An 18411-nucleotide genomic window follows, 5' to 3' on the forward strand; every position below is an offset into this window, starting at 1 on the left:
GAAGAGCAGGAGGATGAGTCCCAAATAGACTCACTCCTTGCACTGAGCAGGCACGAAATTGAAAGGAGTTTACATGAAACGATGAAATGTGCAGAAATGGAAGAGGGAGAAATAATAGACCACTCCCCACTGCAAAATGGGAACGAAATAGTAACAACTGCGTTGGTCCATAATTGGGCCACCCCAAATGAGTGGAGGGATAAAAGAAATGATGGAATAGAAATCCGCCTAGTAGGAAATAGAGAGGACAGAGATATTAATCAGATGGTTGATCAGGAAAGAATCTATAACGAAATCCAGACCTTAGAATCCCAAGAGGAAAATACAATAAATGCACATAATGAGAGTAAAATTATGGATATTGAAAATATAAGTGAGTACCGGGAGATGGAAGGGACAGATGACCTATCAGACGAAGCGAGAGGAGATGAAGATGATGATGAGGGGAATGAGGTATCTCAAAGCGAAATAACAAATATCGAGATAATAGAAGGTGAGGACGATATTGCTACTACTAGTGACCATGAGGGTGATCCACTCAACAATAATAAACAACCTTTAATAGACCAAAACGATGAAAGCGGCCTCCACAAAGAGTTCCACCCGAAACTAAAAATAATATTAGGAGCTCAAGAGTCAGAAGAAAGATGGGATGAATTCTCCCAGACATTGAACGAATTAACAGTAAGAGCATCTGAGCTGCTAAAACTGAAACCAAGGAAGGGTGGTGAAGTAAGGGGCAGAGTGGAAGACCAAGATAAAGATGACCCTAAATTCATTCAACAATTATATAAAAGAAACAGGCGTAGGGCAATTAGGCTGATTCTGGATGACAACTCCCCAAGATGTCCGGTACCCAAGGAGAATACTGAAGGTTATTTTAGAGAAATCTATGAGGAGAAATTCATTGAACCTAGTGTGTATGACCACATAGACGCTGCCCAGGATGAGATAGACCAAGGGCCCTTCACTCCTGAGGAGGTAACAAGGAAACTTAGTAAGACAGAAAATTCTGCGCCAGGAGAAGATAGAATAACCTACTATCACTGGAAACAACTGGACCCGAGTGGCACCCTACTAGCAACAATATTCAACATATGTTTTAAGTATGCTAGAGTTCCTGAAGAATGGAAGGAAACAACTACTATCTTAATATATAAAAAGGGTGACCTCAATGACATAAAGAATTATAGGCCGATAGCATTATCAAGAACCATAGCTAAGCTATACATGGGCTGCTGGGCAAATAGACTAAAGAAATGGATGTTGGAACAAGAGTTGATATCTAAAGCACAGAAAGGATTTATGCCATTTGACGGCGTATTTGAGCACAATTATATCTTAGAGAAAATAATTAGAGAAGCAAGAGCGGAGAAGAAGGAAATATGTATTGCCCAGCTTGATTGCTCAAATGCTTTCGGCTCATTACCACATGAGGCAATAGTACTGGCACTAAGAAAAATGGGGGCAGGTGAAAAACTAATTAAAATCATTCAGGACATATATAAGGGATCCGCAACGAGAATAATAACATCAGAAGGCCCTACGAATAAAATCGAAATAAAAGCTGGAGTAAGACAGGGGTGTCCACTGAGTGGCCTGCTATTCGTCCTAGCATTAGACCCGATAATAAGGAAAGTTGAAATGGGAAATACAGAGCATAGAATCCTGGCCTTTGCGGATGACCTGACCATCTTGGGTAGTGACCCCGATGACTTACAAAACAGGGTGACATCAGTAGTAGAAGAACTAGATAAGATAAAACTAAACATCAACCCTGGAAAGTGCTGCACATTAAGAATATCAGGTAGCAAGCCGGCTGGATGCAGGGACATGGAAATAAGGATAAGAAATGAGGAATTAGAAAAGCTAAGAGAAGGGGATGAAACAAAATTTCTGGGGAAGCCCGTTGGGTTCAACATTGCATCAAATAAAGAAAACATGTTAAACATAATAAATAAAGGCAAGAGGATATTAACATCAAAATTAGCTCCATGGCAGAGACTTGATGCAATGAGGACCTTTTTCTATCCCTCCCTCCAATTTTTATACAGAATGAATACTTTTAAGAAGACGGAATGGAAAAAACTAGATGATATACTGAGACCGGAATATAAGAGAACCCTTAACCTCCCGCAAGAAAGTTCCAACCACTACCTGTATGGCTTGAGGAGGAGAGGACAATGCGGAATCCCGATGTCAGCTGAAGACTCAGACATCGCCCTGATCGATAATGCCTTCAAGCTGTTAACATCAGCAGATGAAAAAATACGGAGAATGGCAGCAGAAGATCTAAAGAAAACAGTGGGTGAAAGATTAAAGAAAGATGCAGATGAGTTAGACAAAGGGAAATTCCTCTCAGGGGTAATGGATGAAGAGTATCAAAAAACAACAAACAACTACAAATCCACGTGGTCTGAGGCAAGAAAAGCCTCCTCAAGAATGCAGTGTAGGTGGGAATTTAACGGAAATGAACCTGAAGTGATAATAAATGAGGAATTTAGGGTAAATGCCAAACAAAGACATAACTTATCGAAGAGACTGAGAACAGTGAGACAAAGGAAGAGAAGCGATGAGCTTGCCCAGTATCCTGATCAGGGGAAAGCGATTGAATGTGCCCAGAAGGCCCATGTAAGCTCGCATTTCTTGACGGATGGGGCGTATACGAGGTTTGCAGACTGGAGGTTTATACACAGAGCTAGACTAAACCTGGTCCCCCTAAATGGAGCTAAAAAATCCAATAAAAACGAAAATAAAAATTGTAGAAAATGTGGGTACCCAAATGAGACATTGCCTCATGTGGTCAACCATTGCATGAGATATGCAGAAGCAATGCAGAAGAGACATAACATTATAGTTGACCGATTAAAGAAAGCAGCTTCTCTGAAATACAAGATCATAGGGGAAAATCAGAGAATAGTGCAAGATATAAACCAAAGGCCAGACCTAATAATAGCAAATAACCAGTCTGCATTCCTAATTGACGTCACCATACCGTTTGATAACAGATATCAAGCATTCCAGAGAGCTAGGGAAGAGAAGATAACAAAATATGAACAACTTTGTAGAAGACTTTCGGAGAAGTATCCGGAAGTAAAAACCTTCCCGATCATTGTGGGCTCACTGGGATCCTGGGATCCAGAGAATGATGGGCTACTAAAGAAAATATGCTCAAAGAAATACGGGCAACTAATGAAAAAGTTATGTGTTTCTGACGTGATACGCTGGACAAGAGATATATATATTGAACACATAACTGGTGTGAAACAATATTAGAAAGAAAACAAAATAAAAGGGATCTGGGCAAGTGATAGCAAAATCTGATTTTAAATTTTGACAAAATTTTAACTTAGCTTCACTTATGAATATGTATATAAATCTTAATAATATGGACTGTGCATCTTCCATTCTTATTTTTGTAATTTCAGACTCCATCTAATCCATATTGGAATGAATGGTACAGGGTTTTATTACAGAAACTAATGTTTCTGTCTTGTATTAGGCTGATAGGAACATATGAAAACGACAAGGTACCTCCGCATTAATATAAATAAAAGGAATAAAATGAAATAAAGAAAAGAAAATATATATATATATGAGCAATGACAAAGGAGAAAATCCTAAGATTTTAAGTTAAGACAGGTAGGTAAACTACAACTTGTATTTTAAAGGTAAAATGACGTCAACCCAACAAGGGTGAAGTTTTTAAAGTTACTGACGATAGGAATCTATCCTATATAATAATTCATAAAATTAAAAAATTATTACGATTGACTCTGTTCTTATCAGCTTAATATCTGATACGACCCACATTGTGGGTCCAGAATATTAAACTGATTTTTGGACTGAGGTGAGGTGGTTGTGGCTTGCCACACCCTCACCACGTGTCGGCCCAGCATTGCAGTACAGTTGGGATCGGCACACCTAAATCAAATTGAACCATAGTTCTTCTCATCTTGGTGGGTCATGGGTTCGAGTTCTACTTGTTACCTACATGAAGCCTCATTTCTGTCATTCAAGTGACATTCTTTCTGCAACATGGTCAAGGTCTGTCCGGAAAGTAATGTCACCATTTATTTACATAATGTGGATTAGCATTATTCAAACTATTGCATCGATCCATCTTTGGCAGCATGATTTCCAATCTGCAAAGGCATCCTGGAAGGTCTGTGCTGGCAATGCGTTTAAAGCCATTTCAAAAGCTGCTTTCACCACGTCAATTGTTCTGTAACGATGTCCTTTCAGGCAGAATTTCGAACGGGGAAACAAAAAGAAGCCTGAGGGAGCCAAGTCCGGACTGTAGGATGGCAGAATTGCCACGTTAGATTTGACCAGGTAATTGGTCACGCCCAGGACAGTGTGGGCTGGCGCGTTGTCATGATACAGTATCCAATCACCGCTGATATCACCACGCACTGAATCCTTGCTCTCTCTCAGTCTGTTGAGGACTTGTACGTGAAATTTAGACTTGTTTCCTGAGACACAAACTCATGGTGAACGATCCGCCTAATGTCAGAAAATACAATGAGCATGGTGTTTTGCGACGTCGACGTGTGCCAATTGCCTCTTTGTTTTGGTGTCGTATTGTCTCATCACCCATGATAATATTACCCAAAGCATCATTTTTACACAATCCCAAAACGTTTTGACAAATTTTCACTTAGCGAGAGTTCAAAAAAAAAAAAATCTTGGGACAATTTTCCCGCACACTTGACTCATGTGGAAATTCTTGCTCACAATGACGATAGTTTTTGAAATATTTAACACGTCGAAATCGAACATGTTTTAGTGGTGGTTCTTGAAGGAAGTCACATCAGTCAATATTTATAATTAAATAGAGTTTTTTTTTTTTGATTAAAGAATAGAAACTGTTTTCTTCATTTTCTATTTTACAATATTCAGTCTATATCCATCTTGTGTTTGTCATTTTCTCATGTTCAATTTGTTGTGTATGAAAGTTATAAATATTTATTTTATTAATTTATCGAATTTCTAATTTCTCGATTTATATAGCTTTCCATTTATGTATTTCTATGCCAATAAATAATGTTCTATTTTGTTTAAAATCCTATTAGTTTCTCTCTTTTAAACTGCTTTTATCACTTTTTTTTTTAATGTATTTGTTTCTTTAATTTCTTATTTTATTTTTTAATGAATACTGGTGATACGATGGAATGAATCTTGATTCTATTGCAGAGAGAATAGGAAGAAAATGAAATCATCCAGTTTAACGTCCCACTTTTTTTTTCTTTCTTTCCTTCTTGAACTTCAGGCTAAAAGTAAGGGGTAAGTCAAGTGAATGATGATGATGAAAAATTTGGTGGAATGAGAATGTGTGTGAAATCCCACGGACACGATATTGTTGACCACAAATTTACTTGTGTGGGTATCGAAGTAAGCGCTTTAGCACTGAGCCTGCCACATTTGGAAGAAAATGAAGTAACATGTAGCGAAGGGCCATGCTACGTTGAGAATAGTAGTCCTCGTTCGATCACCAAAGTGAAGCAGTGTTAGTACTTGGATAGATGGACTGCTTGGATATATCACGTTCTGTAGTTTTCGTATGAATCAGGATATTTATCTGTAACAAGTCAGAGTGGTAAATGTTTCAGTTTTACACGCACGGCACAGTTTAAAGGCTACACAAGACGGATGATTATGAAAGTCTGAGTAACACCCACAACTACAAACCGAAACCATAGTAGTGGGCACTCTACCACTGAGCTTGCCAACTAGTGTCTACGTTTGAATTGTTTTATTCCGGGACAGCGCGAACGCAGTCCCGACTAACAAAAATTACGCGCCCGAGATACCCACGTTTGGGGTATTCGCGGGGGTCAACCCAACCGAAGTGCAATGGAAGGATCTCACCCCGGGGGAACCGCCTTGCTGATCACGGTAGCCCCTACGCCAGGTAAGTATGCTCATGAAATCCAAGTCATTTGCCCAATCAAACTGCCTCACCGAATCGACAGTAAGAGGTTACAATTTTACCACAAACATAGATGTGTTTTCTGCACTAGTACTCTTTTTAATGTAGGCAGAAAAGTCACTAGGAAATAGAAAACACAGAAAATAGAAGCATTTTTATATTATGACGAGAAATTACCTGCCTGCACTCGGTTACTACCATCGGTGAGCAATCTACTGCCATCTGTTGGCATTTCTTCTTGTTTTACGTCTTGAACATGGGCACAACTGAGAGGAATAAAATGATTATGGTATAGTTTACAGCTATTTATGTTTCGAAATGTACGTATATGTAGTTGGTTGTGCTTTCTTGAAGATATTTGATGCCTATTTCCAACTGTGTAACGCAAACCGAAACTGTTCTATCTGTGAGCGCACTATTGCTATGCAACAATTTTCTGGCTGTTTACAATACGAAAACAATAACATTTAACAATGGAATGATTGGTAAATAATCCATGAAAAGCTGATGAAACATTGAGATAGCTTTAATAAATGTAATTTTCCGATTTTCATGCAATATATACTGGATGTTGTGAATGGCACCAACATGGCGGATGGGTTGCGTAGCAGCTATGTATGTATAGGGACTTGTTAAATACATGCTAGTAGTGCAATTTCAAATCGAGATAGAACCGCAAATTACACAAGCATGAAAATGAAAGCACTTATTGGAACCAAATAGCAGCGTCTAAGATTTACATTTATTTGGGCCATATCTATTTTGGATTGAATGAAAGGTGTCTAACACCACTAACTCTCACCCCAGCTGTTGAAACATTGATAATATAAACCGGAAAACCGCGTGCTCTCGTCATCGCTTCTCGGCCTTTTGGCTAAGATCAAAGTGTAGTATCTGTTCTTATCAGCTTAATATCTGATACGACCCACATTGTGGGTCCAGAATATTAAACTGATTTTTGGACTGAGGTGAGGTGGTTGTGGCTTGCCACACCCTCACCACGTGTCGGCCCAGCATTGCAGTATAGTTGGGATCGGCACACCTAAATCAAATTGAACCATAGTTCTTCTCTCTCATCTTGGTGGGTCATGGGTTCGAGTTCTACTTGTTACCTACATGAAGCCTCATTTCTGTCATTCAAGTGACATTCTTTCTGCAACATGGTCAAGGTCTGTCCGGAAAGTAATGTCACCATTTATTTAGCATTATTCAAACTATTGTCCTCTTGCGTCGATCCATCTTTGGCAGCGTGATTTCCAATCTGCAAAGGCATCCTGGAAGGTCTGTGCTGGCAATGCGTTTAAAGCCATTTCAAAAGCTGCTTTCACCACGTCAATTGTTCTGTAACGATGTCCTTTCAGGCAGAATTTCAAACGGGGAAACAAAAAGAAGCCTGAGGGAGCCAAGTCCGGACTGTAGGATGGCAGAATTGCCACGTTAGATTTGACCAGGTAATTGGTCACGCCCAGGACAGTGTGGGCTGGCGCGTTGTCATGATACAGTATCCAATCACCGCTGATATCACCACGCACTGAATCCTTGCTCTCTCTCAGTCTGTTGAGGACTTGTACGTGAAATTTAGACTTGTTTCCTGAGACACAAACTCATGGTGAACGATCCGCCTAATGTCAGAAAATACAATGAGCATGGTGTTTTGCGACGTCGACGTGTGCCAATTGCCTCTTTGTTTTAGTGTCGTATTGGAATATCCATGTCTCATCAGCCATGATAATATTACCCAAAGCATCATTTTTACACAATCCCAAAACGTTTTGACAAATTTTCACTTAGCGAGAGTTCAAAAAAAAAAAAAAAAAAATTCTTGGGACAATTTTCCCGCACACTTGACTCATGTGGAAATTCTTGCTCACAATGACGATAGTTTTTGAAATATTTAACACGTCGAAATCGAACATGTTTTAGTGGTGGTTCTTGAAGGAAGTCACATCAGTCAATATTTATAATTAAAGAGTGTTTTTTTTTTTTTGATTAAAGAATAGAAACTGTTTTCTTCATTTTCTATTTTACAATATTCAGTCTATATCCATCTTGTGTTTGTCATTTTCTCATGTTCAATTTGTTGTGTATGAAAGTTATAAATATTTATTTTATTAATTTATCGAATTTCTAATTTCTCGATTTATATAGCTTTCCATTTATGTATTTCTATGCCAATAAATAATGTTCTATTTTGTTTAAAATCCTATTAGTTTCTCTCTTTTAAACTACTTTTATCACTTTTTTTAATGTATTTGTTTCTTTAATTTCTTATTTTATTTTTTAATGAATACTGGTGATACGATGGAATGAATCTTGATTCTATTGCAGAGAGAATAGGAAGAAAATGAAATCATCCAGTTTAACGTCCCACTTTTTTTTTTCTTTCTTTCTTGAACTTCAGGCTAAAAGTAAGGGGTAAGTCAAGTGAATGATGATGATGAAAAATTTGGTGGAATGAGAATGTGTGTGAAATCCCACGGACACGATATTGTTGACCACAAATTTACTTGTGTGGGTATCGAAGTAAGCGCTTTAGCACTGAGCCTGCCACATTTGGAAGAAAATGAAGTAACATGTAGCGAAGGGCCATGCTACGTTGAGAATAGTAGTCCTCGTTCGATCACCAAAGTGAAGCAGTGTTAGTACTTGGATAGATGGACTGCTTGGATATATCACGTTCTGTAGTTTTCGTATGAATCAGGATATTTATCTGTAACAAGTCAGAGTGGTAAATGTTTCAGTTTTACACGCACGGCACAGTTTAAAGGCTACACAAGACGGATGATTATGAAAGTCTGAGTAACACCCACAACTACAAACCGAAACCATAGTAGTGGGCACTCTACCACTGAGCTTGCCAACTAGTGTCTACGTTTGAATTGTTTTATTCCGGGACAGCGCGAACGCAGTCCCGACTAACAAAAATTACGCGCCCGAGATACCCACGTTTGGGGTATTCGCGGGGGTCAACCCAACCGAAGTGCAATGGAAGGATCTCACCCCGGGGGAACCGCCTTGCTGATCACGGTAGCCCCTACGCCAGGTAAGTATGCTCATGAAATCCAAGTCATTTGCCCAATCAAACTGCCTCACCGAATCGACAGTGAGAGGTTACAATTTTACCACAAACATAGATGTGTTTTCTGCACTAGTACTCTTTTTAATGTAGGCAGAAAAGTCACTAGGAAATAGAAAACACAGAAAATAGAAGCATTTTTATATTATGAGGAGAAATTACCTGCCTGCACTCGGTTACTACCATCGGTGAGCAATCTACTGCCATCTGTTGGCATTTCTTCTTGTTTTACGTCTTGAACATGGGCACAACTGAGAGGAATAAAATGATTATGGTATAGTTTACAGCTATTTATGTTTCGAAATGTACGTATATGTAGTTGGTTGTGCTTTCTTGAAGATATTTGATGCCTATTTCCAACTGTGTAACGCAAACCGAAACTGTTCTATCTGTGAGCGCACTATTGCTATGCAACAATTTTCTGGCTGTTTACAATACGAAAACAATAACATTTAACAATGGAATGATTGGTAAATAATCCATGAAAAGCTGATGAAACATTGAGATAGCTTTAATAAATGTAATTTTCCGATTTTCATGCAATATATACTGGATGTTGTGAATGGCACCAACATGGCGGATGGGTTGCGTAGCAGCTATGTATGTATAGGGACTTGTTAAATACATGCTAGTAGTGCAATTTCAAATCGAGATAGAACCGCAAATTAGACAAGCATGAAAATGAAAGCACTTATTGGAACCAAATAGCAGCGTCTAAGATTTACATTTATTTGGGCCATATCTATTTTGGATTGAATGAAAGGTGTCTAACACCACTAACTCTCACCCCAGCTGTTGAAACATTGATAATATAAACCGGAAAACCGCGTGCTCTCGTCATCGCTTCTCGGCCTTTTGGCTAAGATCAAAGTGTAGTATCTGTTCTTATCAGCTTAATATCTGATACGACCCACATTGTGGGTCCAGAATATTAAACTGATTTTTGGACTGAGGTGAGGTGGTTGTGGCTTGCCACACCCTCACCACGTGTCGGCCCAGCATTGCAGTATAGTTGGGATCGGCACACCTAAATCAAATTGAACCATAGTTCTTCTCTCTCATCTTGGTGGGTCATGGGTTCGAGTTCTACTTGTTACCTACATGAAGCCTCATTTCTGTCATTCAAGTGACATTCTTTCTGCAACATGGTCAAGGTCTGTCCGGAAAGTAATGTCACCATTTATTTAGCATTATTCAAACTATTGTCCTCTTGCGTCGATCCATCTTTGGCAGCGTGATTTCCAATCTGCAAAGGCATCCTGGAAGGTCTGTGCTGGCAATGCGTTTAAAGCCATTTCAAAAGCTGCTTTCACCACGTCAATTGTTCTGTAACGATGTCCTTTCAGGCAGAATTTCAAACGGGGAAACAAAAAGAAGCCTGAGGGAGCCAAGTCCGGACTGTAGGATGGCAGAATTGCCACGTTAGATTTGACCAGGTAATTGGTCACGCCCAGGACAGTGTGGGCTGGCGCGTTGTCATGATACAGTATCCAATCACCGCTGATATCACCACGCACTGAATCCTTGCTCTCTCTCAGTCTGTTGAGGACTTGTACGTGAAATTTAGACTTGTTTCCTGAGACACAAACTCATGGTGAACGATCCGCCTAATGTCAGAAAATACAATGAGCATGGTGTTTTGCGACGTCGACGTGTGCCAATTGCCTCTTTGTTTTAGTGTCGTATTGGAATATCCATGTCTCATCAGCCATGATAATATTACCCAAAGCATCATTTTTACACAATCCCAAAACGTTTTGACAAATTTTCACTTAGCGAGAGTTCAAAAAAAAAAAAAAAAAAATTCTTGGGACAATTTTCCCGCACACTTGACTCATGTGGAAATTCTTGCTCACAATGACGATAGTTTTTGAAATATTTAACACGTCGAAATCGAACATGTTTTAGTGGTGGTTCTTGAAGGAAGTCACATCAGTCAATATTTATAATTAAAGAGTGTTTTTTTTTTTTTGATTAAAGAATAGAAACTGTTTTCTTCATTTTCTATTTTACAATATTCAGTCTATATCCATCTTGTGTTTGTCATTTTCTCATGTTCAATTTGTTGTGTATGAAAGTTATAAATATTTATTTTATTAATTTATCGAATTTCTAATTTCTCGATTTATATAGCTTTCCATTTATGTATTTCTATGCCAATAAATAATGTTCTATTTTGTTTAAAATCCTATTAGTTTCTCTCTTTTAAACTACTTTTATCACTTTTTTTAATGTATTTGTTTCTTTAATTTCTTATTTTATTTTTTAATGAATACTGGTGATACGATGGAATGAATCTTGATTCTATTGCAGAGAGAATAGGAAGAAAATGAAATCATCCAGTTTAACGTCCCACTTTTTTTTTTCTTTCTTTCTTGAACTTCAGGCTAAAAGTAAGGGGTAAGTCAAGTGAATGATGATGATGAAAAATTTGGTGGAATGAGAATGTGTGTGAAATCCCACGGACACGATATTGTTGACCACAAATTTACTTGTGTGGGTATCGAAGTAAGCGCTTTAGCACTGAGCCTGCCACATTTGGAAGAAAATGAAGTAACATGTAGCGAAGGGCCATGCTACGTTGAGAATAGTAGTCCTCGTTCGATCACCAAAGTGAAGCAGTGTTAGTACTTGGATAGATGGACTGCTTGGATATATCACGTTCTGTAGTTTTCGTATGAATCAGGATATTTATCTGTAACAAGTCAGAGTGGTAAATGTTTCAGTTTTACACGCACGGCACAGTTTAAAGGCTACACAAGACGGATGATTATGAAAGTCTGAGTAACACCCACAACTACAAACCGAAACCATAGTAGTGGGCACTCTACCACTGAGCTTGCCAACTAGTGTCTACGTTTGAATTGTTTTATTCCGGGACAGCGCGAACGCAGTCCCGACTAACAAAAATTACGCGCCCGAGATACCCACGTTTGGGGTATTCGCGGGGGTCAACCCAACCGAAGTGCAATGGAAGGATCTCACCCCGGGGGAACCGCCTTGCTGATCACGGTAGCCCCTACGCCAGGTAAGTATGCTCATGAAATCCAAGTCATTTGCCCAATCAAACTGCCTCACCGAATCGACAGTGAGAGGTTACAATTTTACCACAAACATAGATGTGTTTTCTGCACTAGTACTCTTTTTAATGTAGGCAGAAAAGTCACTAGGAAATAGAAAACACAGAAAATAGAAGCATTTTTATATTATGAGGAGAAATTACCTGCCTGCACTCGGTTACTACCATCGGTGAGCAATCTACTGCCATCTGTTGGCATTTCTTCTTGTTTTACGTCTTGAACATGGGCACAACTGAGAGGAATAAAATGATTATGGTATAGTTTACAGCTATTTATGTTTCGAAATGTACGTATATGTAGTTGGTTGTGCTTTCTTGAAGATATTTGATGCCTATTTCCAACTGTGTAACGCAAACCGAAACTGTTCTATCTGTGAGCGCACTATTGCTATGCAACAATTTTCTGGCTGTTTACAATACGAAAACAATAACATTTAACAATGGAATGATTGGTAAATAATCCATGAAAAGCTGATGAAACATTGAGATAGCTTTAATAAATGTAATTTTCCGATTTTCATGCAATATATACTGGATGTTGTGAATGGCACCAACATGGCGGATGGGTTGCGTAGCAGCTATGTATGTATAGGGACTTGTTAAATACATGCTAGTAGTGCAATTTCAAATCGAGATAGAACCGCAAATTAGACAAGCATGAAAATGAAAGCACTTATTGGAACCAAATAGCAGCGTCTAAGATTTACATTTATTTGGGCCATATCTATTTTGGATTGAATGAAAGGTGTCTAACACCACTAACTCTCACCCCAGCTGTTGAAACATTGATAATATAAACCGGAAAACCGCGTGCTCTCGTCATCGCTTCTCGGCCTTTTGGCTAAGATCAAAGTGTAGTATCTGTTCTTATCAGCTTAATATCTGATACGACCCACATTGTGGGTCCAGAATATTAAACTGATTTTTGGACTGAGGTGAGGTGGTTGTGGCTTGCCACACCCTCACCACGTGTCGGCCCAGCATTGCAGTATAGTTGGGATCGGCACACCTAAATCAAATTGAACCATAGTTCTTCTCTCTCATCTTGGTGGGTCATGGGTTCGAGTTCTACTTGTTACCTACATGAAGCCTCATTTCTGTCATTCAAGTGACATTCTTTCTGCAACATGGTCAAGGTCTGTCCGGAAAGTAATGTCACCATTTATTTAGCATTATTCAAACTATTGTCCTCTTGCGTCGATCCATCTTTGGCAGCGTGATTTCCAATCTGCAAAGGCATCCTGGAAGGTCTGTGCTGGCAATGCGTTTAAAGCCATTTCAAAAGCTGCTTTCACCACGTCAATTGTTCTGTAACGATGTCCTTTCAGGCAGAATTTCAAACGGGGAAACAAAAAGAAGCCTGAGGGAGCCAAGTCCGGACTGTAGGATGGCAGAATTGCCACGTTAGATTTGACCAGGTAATTGGTCACGCCCAGGACAGTGTGGGCTGGCGCGTTGTCATGATACAGTATCCAATCACCGCTGATATCACCACGCACTGAATCCTTGCTCTCTCTCAGTCTGTTGAGGACTTGTACGTGAAATTTAGACTTGTTTCCTGAGACACAAACTCATGGTGAACGATCCGCCTAATGTCAGAAAATACAATGAGCATGGTGTTTTGCGACGTCGACGTGTGCCAATTGCCTCTTTGTTTTAGTGTCGTATTGGAATATCCATGTCTCATCAGCCATGATAATATTACCCAAAGCATCATTTTTACACAATCCCAAAACGTTTTGACAAATTTTCACTTAGCGAGAGTTCAAAAAAAAAAAAAAAAAATTCTTGGGACAATTTTCCCGCACACTTGACTCATGTGGAAATTCTTGCTCACAATGACGATAGTTTTTGAAATATTTAACACGTCGAAATCGAACATGTTTTAGTGGTGGTTCTTGAAGGAAGTCACATCAGTCAATATTTATAATTAAAGAGTGTTTTTTTTTTTTGATTAAAGAATAGAAACTGTTTTCTTCATTTTCTATTTTACAATATTCAGTCTATATCCATCTTGTGTTTGTCATTTTCTCATGTTCAATTTGTTGTGTATGAAAGTTATAAATATTTATTTTATTAATTTATCGAATTTCTAATTTCTCGATTTATATAGCTTTCCATTTATGTATTTCTATGCCAATAAATAATGTTCTATTTTGTTTAAAATCCTATTAGTTTCTCTCTTTTAAACTACTTTTATCACTTTTTTTAATGTATTTGTTTCTTTAATTTCTTATTTTATTTTTTAATGAATACTGGTGATACGATGGAATGAATCTTGATTCTATTGCAGAGAGAATAGGAAGAAAATGAAATCATCCAGTTTAACGTCCCACTTTTTTTTTTCTTTCTTTCTTGAACTTCAGGCTAAAAGTAAGGGGTAAGTCAAGTGAATGATGATGATGAAAAATTTGGTGGAATGAGAATGTGTGTGAAATCCCACGGACACGATATTGTTGACCACAAATTTACTTGTGTGGGTATCGAAGTAAGCGCTTTAGCACTGAGCCTGCCACATTTGGAAGAAAATGAAGTAACATGTAGCGAAGGGCCATGCTACGTTGAGAATAGTAGTCCTCGTTCGATCACCAAAGTGAAGCAGTGTTAGTACTTGGATAGATGGACTGCTTGGATATATCACGTTCTGTAGTTTTCGTATGAATCAGGATATTTATCTGTAACAAGTCAGAGTGGTAAATGTTTCAGTTTTACACGCACGGCACAGTTTAAAGGCTACACAAGACGGATGATTATGAAAGTCTGAGTAACACCCACAACTACAAACCGAAACCATAGTAGTGGGCACTCTACCACTGAGCTTGCCAACTAGTGTCTACGTTTGAATTGTTTTATTCCGGGACAGCGCGAACGCAGTCCCGACTAACAAAAATTACGCGCCCGAGATACCCACGTTTGGGGTATTCGCGGGGGTCAACCCAACCGAAGTGCAATGGAAGGATCTCACCCCGGGGGAACCGCCTTGCTGATCACGGTAGCCCCTACGCCAGGTAAGTATGCTCATGAAATCCAAGTCATTTGCCCAATCAAACTGCCTCACCGAATCGACAGTGAGAGGTTACAATTTTACCACAAACATAGATGTGTTTTCTGCACTAGTACTCTTTTTAATGTAGGCAGAAAAGTCACTAGGAAATAGAAAACACAGAAAATAGAAGCATTTTTATATTATGAGGAGAAATTACCTGCCTGCACTCGGTTACTACCATCGGTGAGCAATCTACTGCCATCTGTTGGCATTTCTTCTTGTTTTACGTCTTGAACATGGGCACAACTGAGAGGAATAAAATGATTATGGTATAGTTTACAGCTATTTATGTTTCGAAATGTACGTATATGTAGTTGGTTGTGCTTTCTTGAAGATATTTGATGCCTATTTCCAACTGTGTAACGCAAACCGAAACTGTTCTATCTGTGAGCGCACTATTGCTATGCAACAATTTTCTGGCTGTTTACAATACGAAAACAATAACATTTAACAATGGAATGATTGGTAAATAATCCATGAAAAGCTGATGAAACATTGAGATAGCTTTAATAAATGTAATTTTCCGATTTTCATGCAATATATACTGGATGTTGTGAATGGCACCAACATGGCGGATGGGTTGCGTAGCAGCTATGTATGTATAGGGACTTGTTAAATACATGCTAGTAGTGCAATTTCAAATCGAGATAGAACCGCAAATTAGACAAGCATGAAAATGAAAGCACTTATTGGAACCAAATAGCAGCGTCTAAGATTTACATTTATTTGGGCCATATCTATTTTGGATTGAATGAAAGGTGTCTAACACCACTAACTCTCACCCCAGCTGTTGAAACATTGATAATATAAACCGGAAAACCGCGTGCTCTCGTCATCGCTTCTCGGCCTTTTGGCTAAGATCAAAGTGTAGTATCTGTTCTTATCAGCTTAATATCTGATACGACCCACATTGTGGGTCCAGAATATTAAACTGATTTTTGGACTGAGGTGAGGTGGTTGTGGCTTGCCACACCCTCACCACGTGTCGGCCCAGCATTGCAGTATAGTTGGGATCGGCACACCTAAATCAAATTGAACCATAGTTCTTCTCTCTCATCTTGGTGGGTCATGGGTTCGAGTTCTACTTGTTACCTACATGAAGCCTCATTTCTGTCATTCAAGTGACATTCTTTCTGCAACATGGTCAAGGTCTGTCCGGAAAGTAATGTCACCATTTATTTAGCATTATTCAAACTATTGTCCTCTTGCGTCGATCCATCTTTGGCAGCGTGATTTCCAATCTGCAAAGGCATCCTGGAAGGTCTGTGCTGGCAATGCGTTTAAAGCCATTTCAAAAGCTGCTTTCACCACGTCAATTGTTCTGTAACGATGTCCTTTCAGGCAGAATTTCAAACGGGGAAACAAAAAGAAGCCTGAGGGAGCCAAGTCCGGACTGTAGGATGGCAGAATTGCCACGTTAGATTTGACCAGGTAATTGGTCACGCCCAGGACAGTGTGGGCTGGCGCGTTGTCATGATACAGTATCCAATCACCGCTGATATCACCACGCACTGAATCCTTGCTCTCTCTCAGTCTGTTGAGGACTTGTACGTGAAATTTAGACTTGTTTCCTGAGACACAAACTCATGGTGAACGATCCGCCTAATGTCAGAAAATACAATGAGCATGGTGTTTTGCGACGTCGACGTGTGCCAATTGCCTCTTTGTTTTAGTGTCGTATTGGAATATCCATGTCTCATCAGCCATGATAATATTACCCAAAGCATCATTTTTACACAATCCCAAAACGTTTTGACAAATTTTCACTTAGCGAGAGTTCAAAAAAAAAAAAAAAAAATTCTTGGGACAATTTTCCCGCACACTTGACTCATGTGGAAATTCTTGCTCACAATGACGATAGTTTTTGAAATATTTAACACGTCGAAATCGAACATGTTTTAGTGGTGGTTCTTGAAGGAAGTCACATCAGTCAATATTTATAATTAAAGAGTGTTTTTTTTTTTTGATTAAAGAATAGAAACTGTTTTCTTCATTTTCTATTTTACAATATTCAGTCTATATCCATCTTGTGTTTGTCATTTTCTCATGTTCAATTTGTTGTGTATGAAAGTTATAAATATTTATTTTATTAATTTATCGAATTTCTAATTTCTCGATTTATATAGCTTTCCATTTATGTATTTCTATGCCAATAAATAATGTTCTATTTTGTTTAAAATCCTATTAGTTTCTCTCTTTTAAACTACTTTTATCACTTTTTTTAATGTATTTGTTTCTTTAATTTCTTATTTTATTTTTTAATGAATACTGGTGATACGATGGAATGAATCTTGATTCTATTGCAGAGAGAATAGGAAGAAAATGAAATCATCCAGTTTAACGTCCCACTTTTTTTTTTTCTTTCTTTCTTGAACTTCAGGCTAAAAGTAAGGGGTAAGTCAAGTGAATGATGATGATGAAAAATTTGGTGGAATGAGAATGTGTGTGAAATCCCACGGACACGATATTGTTGACCACAAATTTACTTGTGTGGGTATCGAAGTAAGCGCTTTAGCACTGAGCCTGCCACATTTGGAAGAAAATGAAGTAACATGTAGCGAAGGGCCATGCTACGTTGAGAATAGTAGTCCTCGTTCGATCACCAAAGTGAAGCAGTGTTAGTACTTGGATAGATGGACTGCTTGGATATATCACGTTCTGTAGTTTTCGTATGAATCAGGATATTTATCTGTAACAAGTCAGAGTGGTAAATGTTTCAGTTTTACACGCACGGCACAGTTTAAAGGCTACACAAGACGGATGATTATGAAAGTCTGAGTAACACCCACAACTACAAACCGAAACCATAGTAGTGGGCACTCTACCACTGAGCTTGCCAACTAGTGTCTACGTTTGAATTGTTTTATTCCGGGACAGCGCGAACGCAGTCCCGACTAACAAAAATTACGCGCCCGAGATACCCACGTTTGGGGTATTCGCGGGGGTCAACCCAACCGAAGTGCAATGGAAGGATCTCACCCCGGGGGAACCGCCTTGCTGATCACGGTAGCCCCTACGCCAGGTAAGTATGCTCATGAAATCCAAGTCATTTGCCCAATCAAACTGCCTCACCGAATCGACAGTGAGAGGTTACAATTTTACCACAAACATAGATGTGTTTTCTGCACTAGTACTCTTTTTAATGTAGGCAGAAAAGTCACTAGGAAATAGAAAACACAGAAAATAGAAGCATTTTTATATTATGAGGAGAAATTACCTGCCTGCACTCGGTTACTACCATCGGTGAGCAATCTACTGCCATCTGTTGGCATTTCTTC

General features: G+C 38.8%; 9 non-coding genes and 1 pseudogene across 9 annotated transcripts; 5 read left to right on the forward strand and 5 right to left on the reverse strand.

The window, feature by feature from the left end:
* The first annotated feature begins 3747 nt into the window (after positions 1-3747).
* Positions 3748-3929, forward strand: LOC145677287 (U2 spliceosomal RNA; annotated as a pseudogene).
* A 1831-nt stretch (positions 3930-5760) lies between these two features.
* LOC145677258 (U1 spliceosomal RNA) lies at positions 5761-5922 on the reverse strand. Its single transcript, XR_014129723.1, has one exon. It is a non-coding gene; the product is annotated as a U1 spliceosomal RNA (small nuclear RNA).
* Positions 5923-6786: 864 nt separating this feature from the next.
* Positions 6787-6979, forward strand: LOC145677279 (U2 spliceosomal RNA). Its single transcript, XR_014129743.1, has one exon. It is a non-coding gene; the product is annotated as a U2 spliceosomal RNA (small nuclear RNA).
* Positions 6980-8821: 1842 nt separating this feature from the next.
* Positions 8822-8983, reverse strand: LOC145677259 (U1 spliceosomal RNA). Its single transcript, XR_014129724.1, has one exon. It is a non-coding gene; the product is annotated as a U1 spliceosomal RNA (small nuclear RNA).
* An 864-nt stretch (positions 8984-9847) lies between these two features.
* Positions 9848-10040, forward strand: LOC145677280 (U2 spliceosomal RNA). The gene has a single exon (XR_014129744.1). It is a non-coding gene; the product is annotated as a U2 spliceosomal RNA (small nuclear RNA).
* Positions 10041-11882: 1842 nt separating this feature from the next.
* On the reverse strand, positions 11883-12044 carry LOC145677260 (U1 spliceosomal RNA). The gene has a single exon (XR_014129725.1). It is a non-coding gene; the product is annotated as a U1 spliceosomal RNA (small nuclear RNA).
* Positions 12045-12908: 864 nt separating this feature from the next.
* LOC145677281 (U2 spliceosomal RNA) lies at positions 12909-13101 on the forward strand. The gene has a single exon (XR_014129745.1). It is a non-coding gene; the product is annotated as a U2 spliceosomal RNA (small nuclear RNA).
* A 1840-nt stretch (positions 13102-14941) lies between these two features.
* Positions 14942-15103, reverse strand: LOC145677261 (U1 spliceosomal RNA). Its single transcript, XR_014129726.1, has one exon. It is a non-coding gene; the product is annotated as a U1 spliceosomal RNA (small nuclear RNA).
* Positions 15104-15967: 864 nt separating this feature from the next.
* LOC145677282 (U2 spliceosomal RNA) lies at positions 15968-16160 on the forward strand. Its single transcript, XR_014129746.1, has one exon. It is a non-coding gene; the product is annotated as a U2 spliceosomal RNA (small nuclear RNA).
* A 1841-nt stretch (positions 16161-18001) lies between these two features.
* LOC145677262 (U1 spliceosomal RNA) lies at positions 18002-18163 on the reverse strand. Its single transcript, XR_014129727.1, has one exon. It is a non-coding gene; the product is annotated as a U1 spliceosomal RNA (small nuclear RNA).
* Between the last annotated feature and the right edge of the window lie 248 nt (positions 18164-18411).

The sequence above is a fragment of the Thermobia domestica genome, unplaced genomic scaffold, assembly GCF_964235325.1.
Source record: "Thermobia domestica unplaced genomic scaffold, izTheDome1.hap1.1 HAP1_SCAFFOLD_732, whole genome shotgun sequence".
Taxonomy (NCBI): domain Eukaryota; kingdom Metazoa; phylum Arthropoda; class Insecta; order Zygentoma; family Lepismatidae; genus Thermobia; species Thermobia domestica.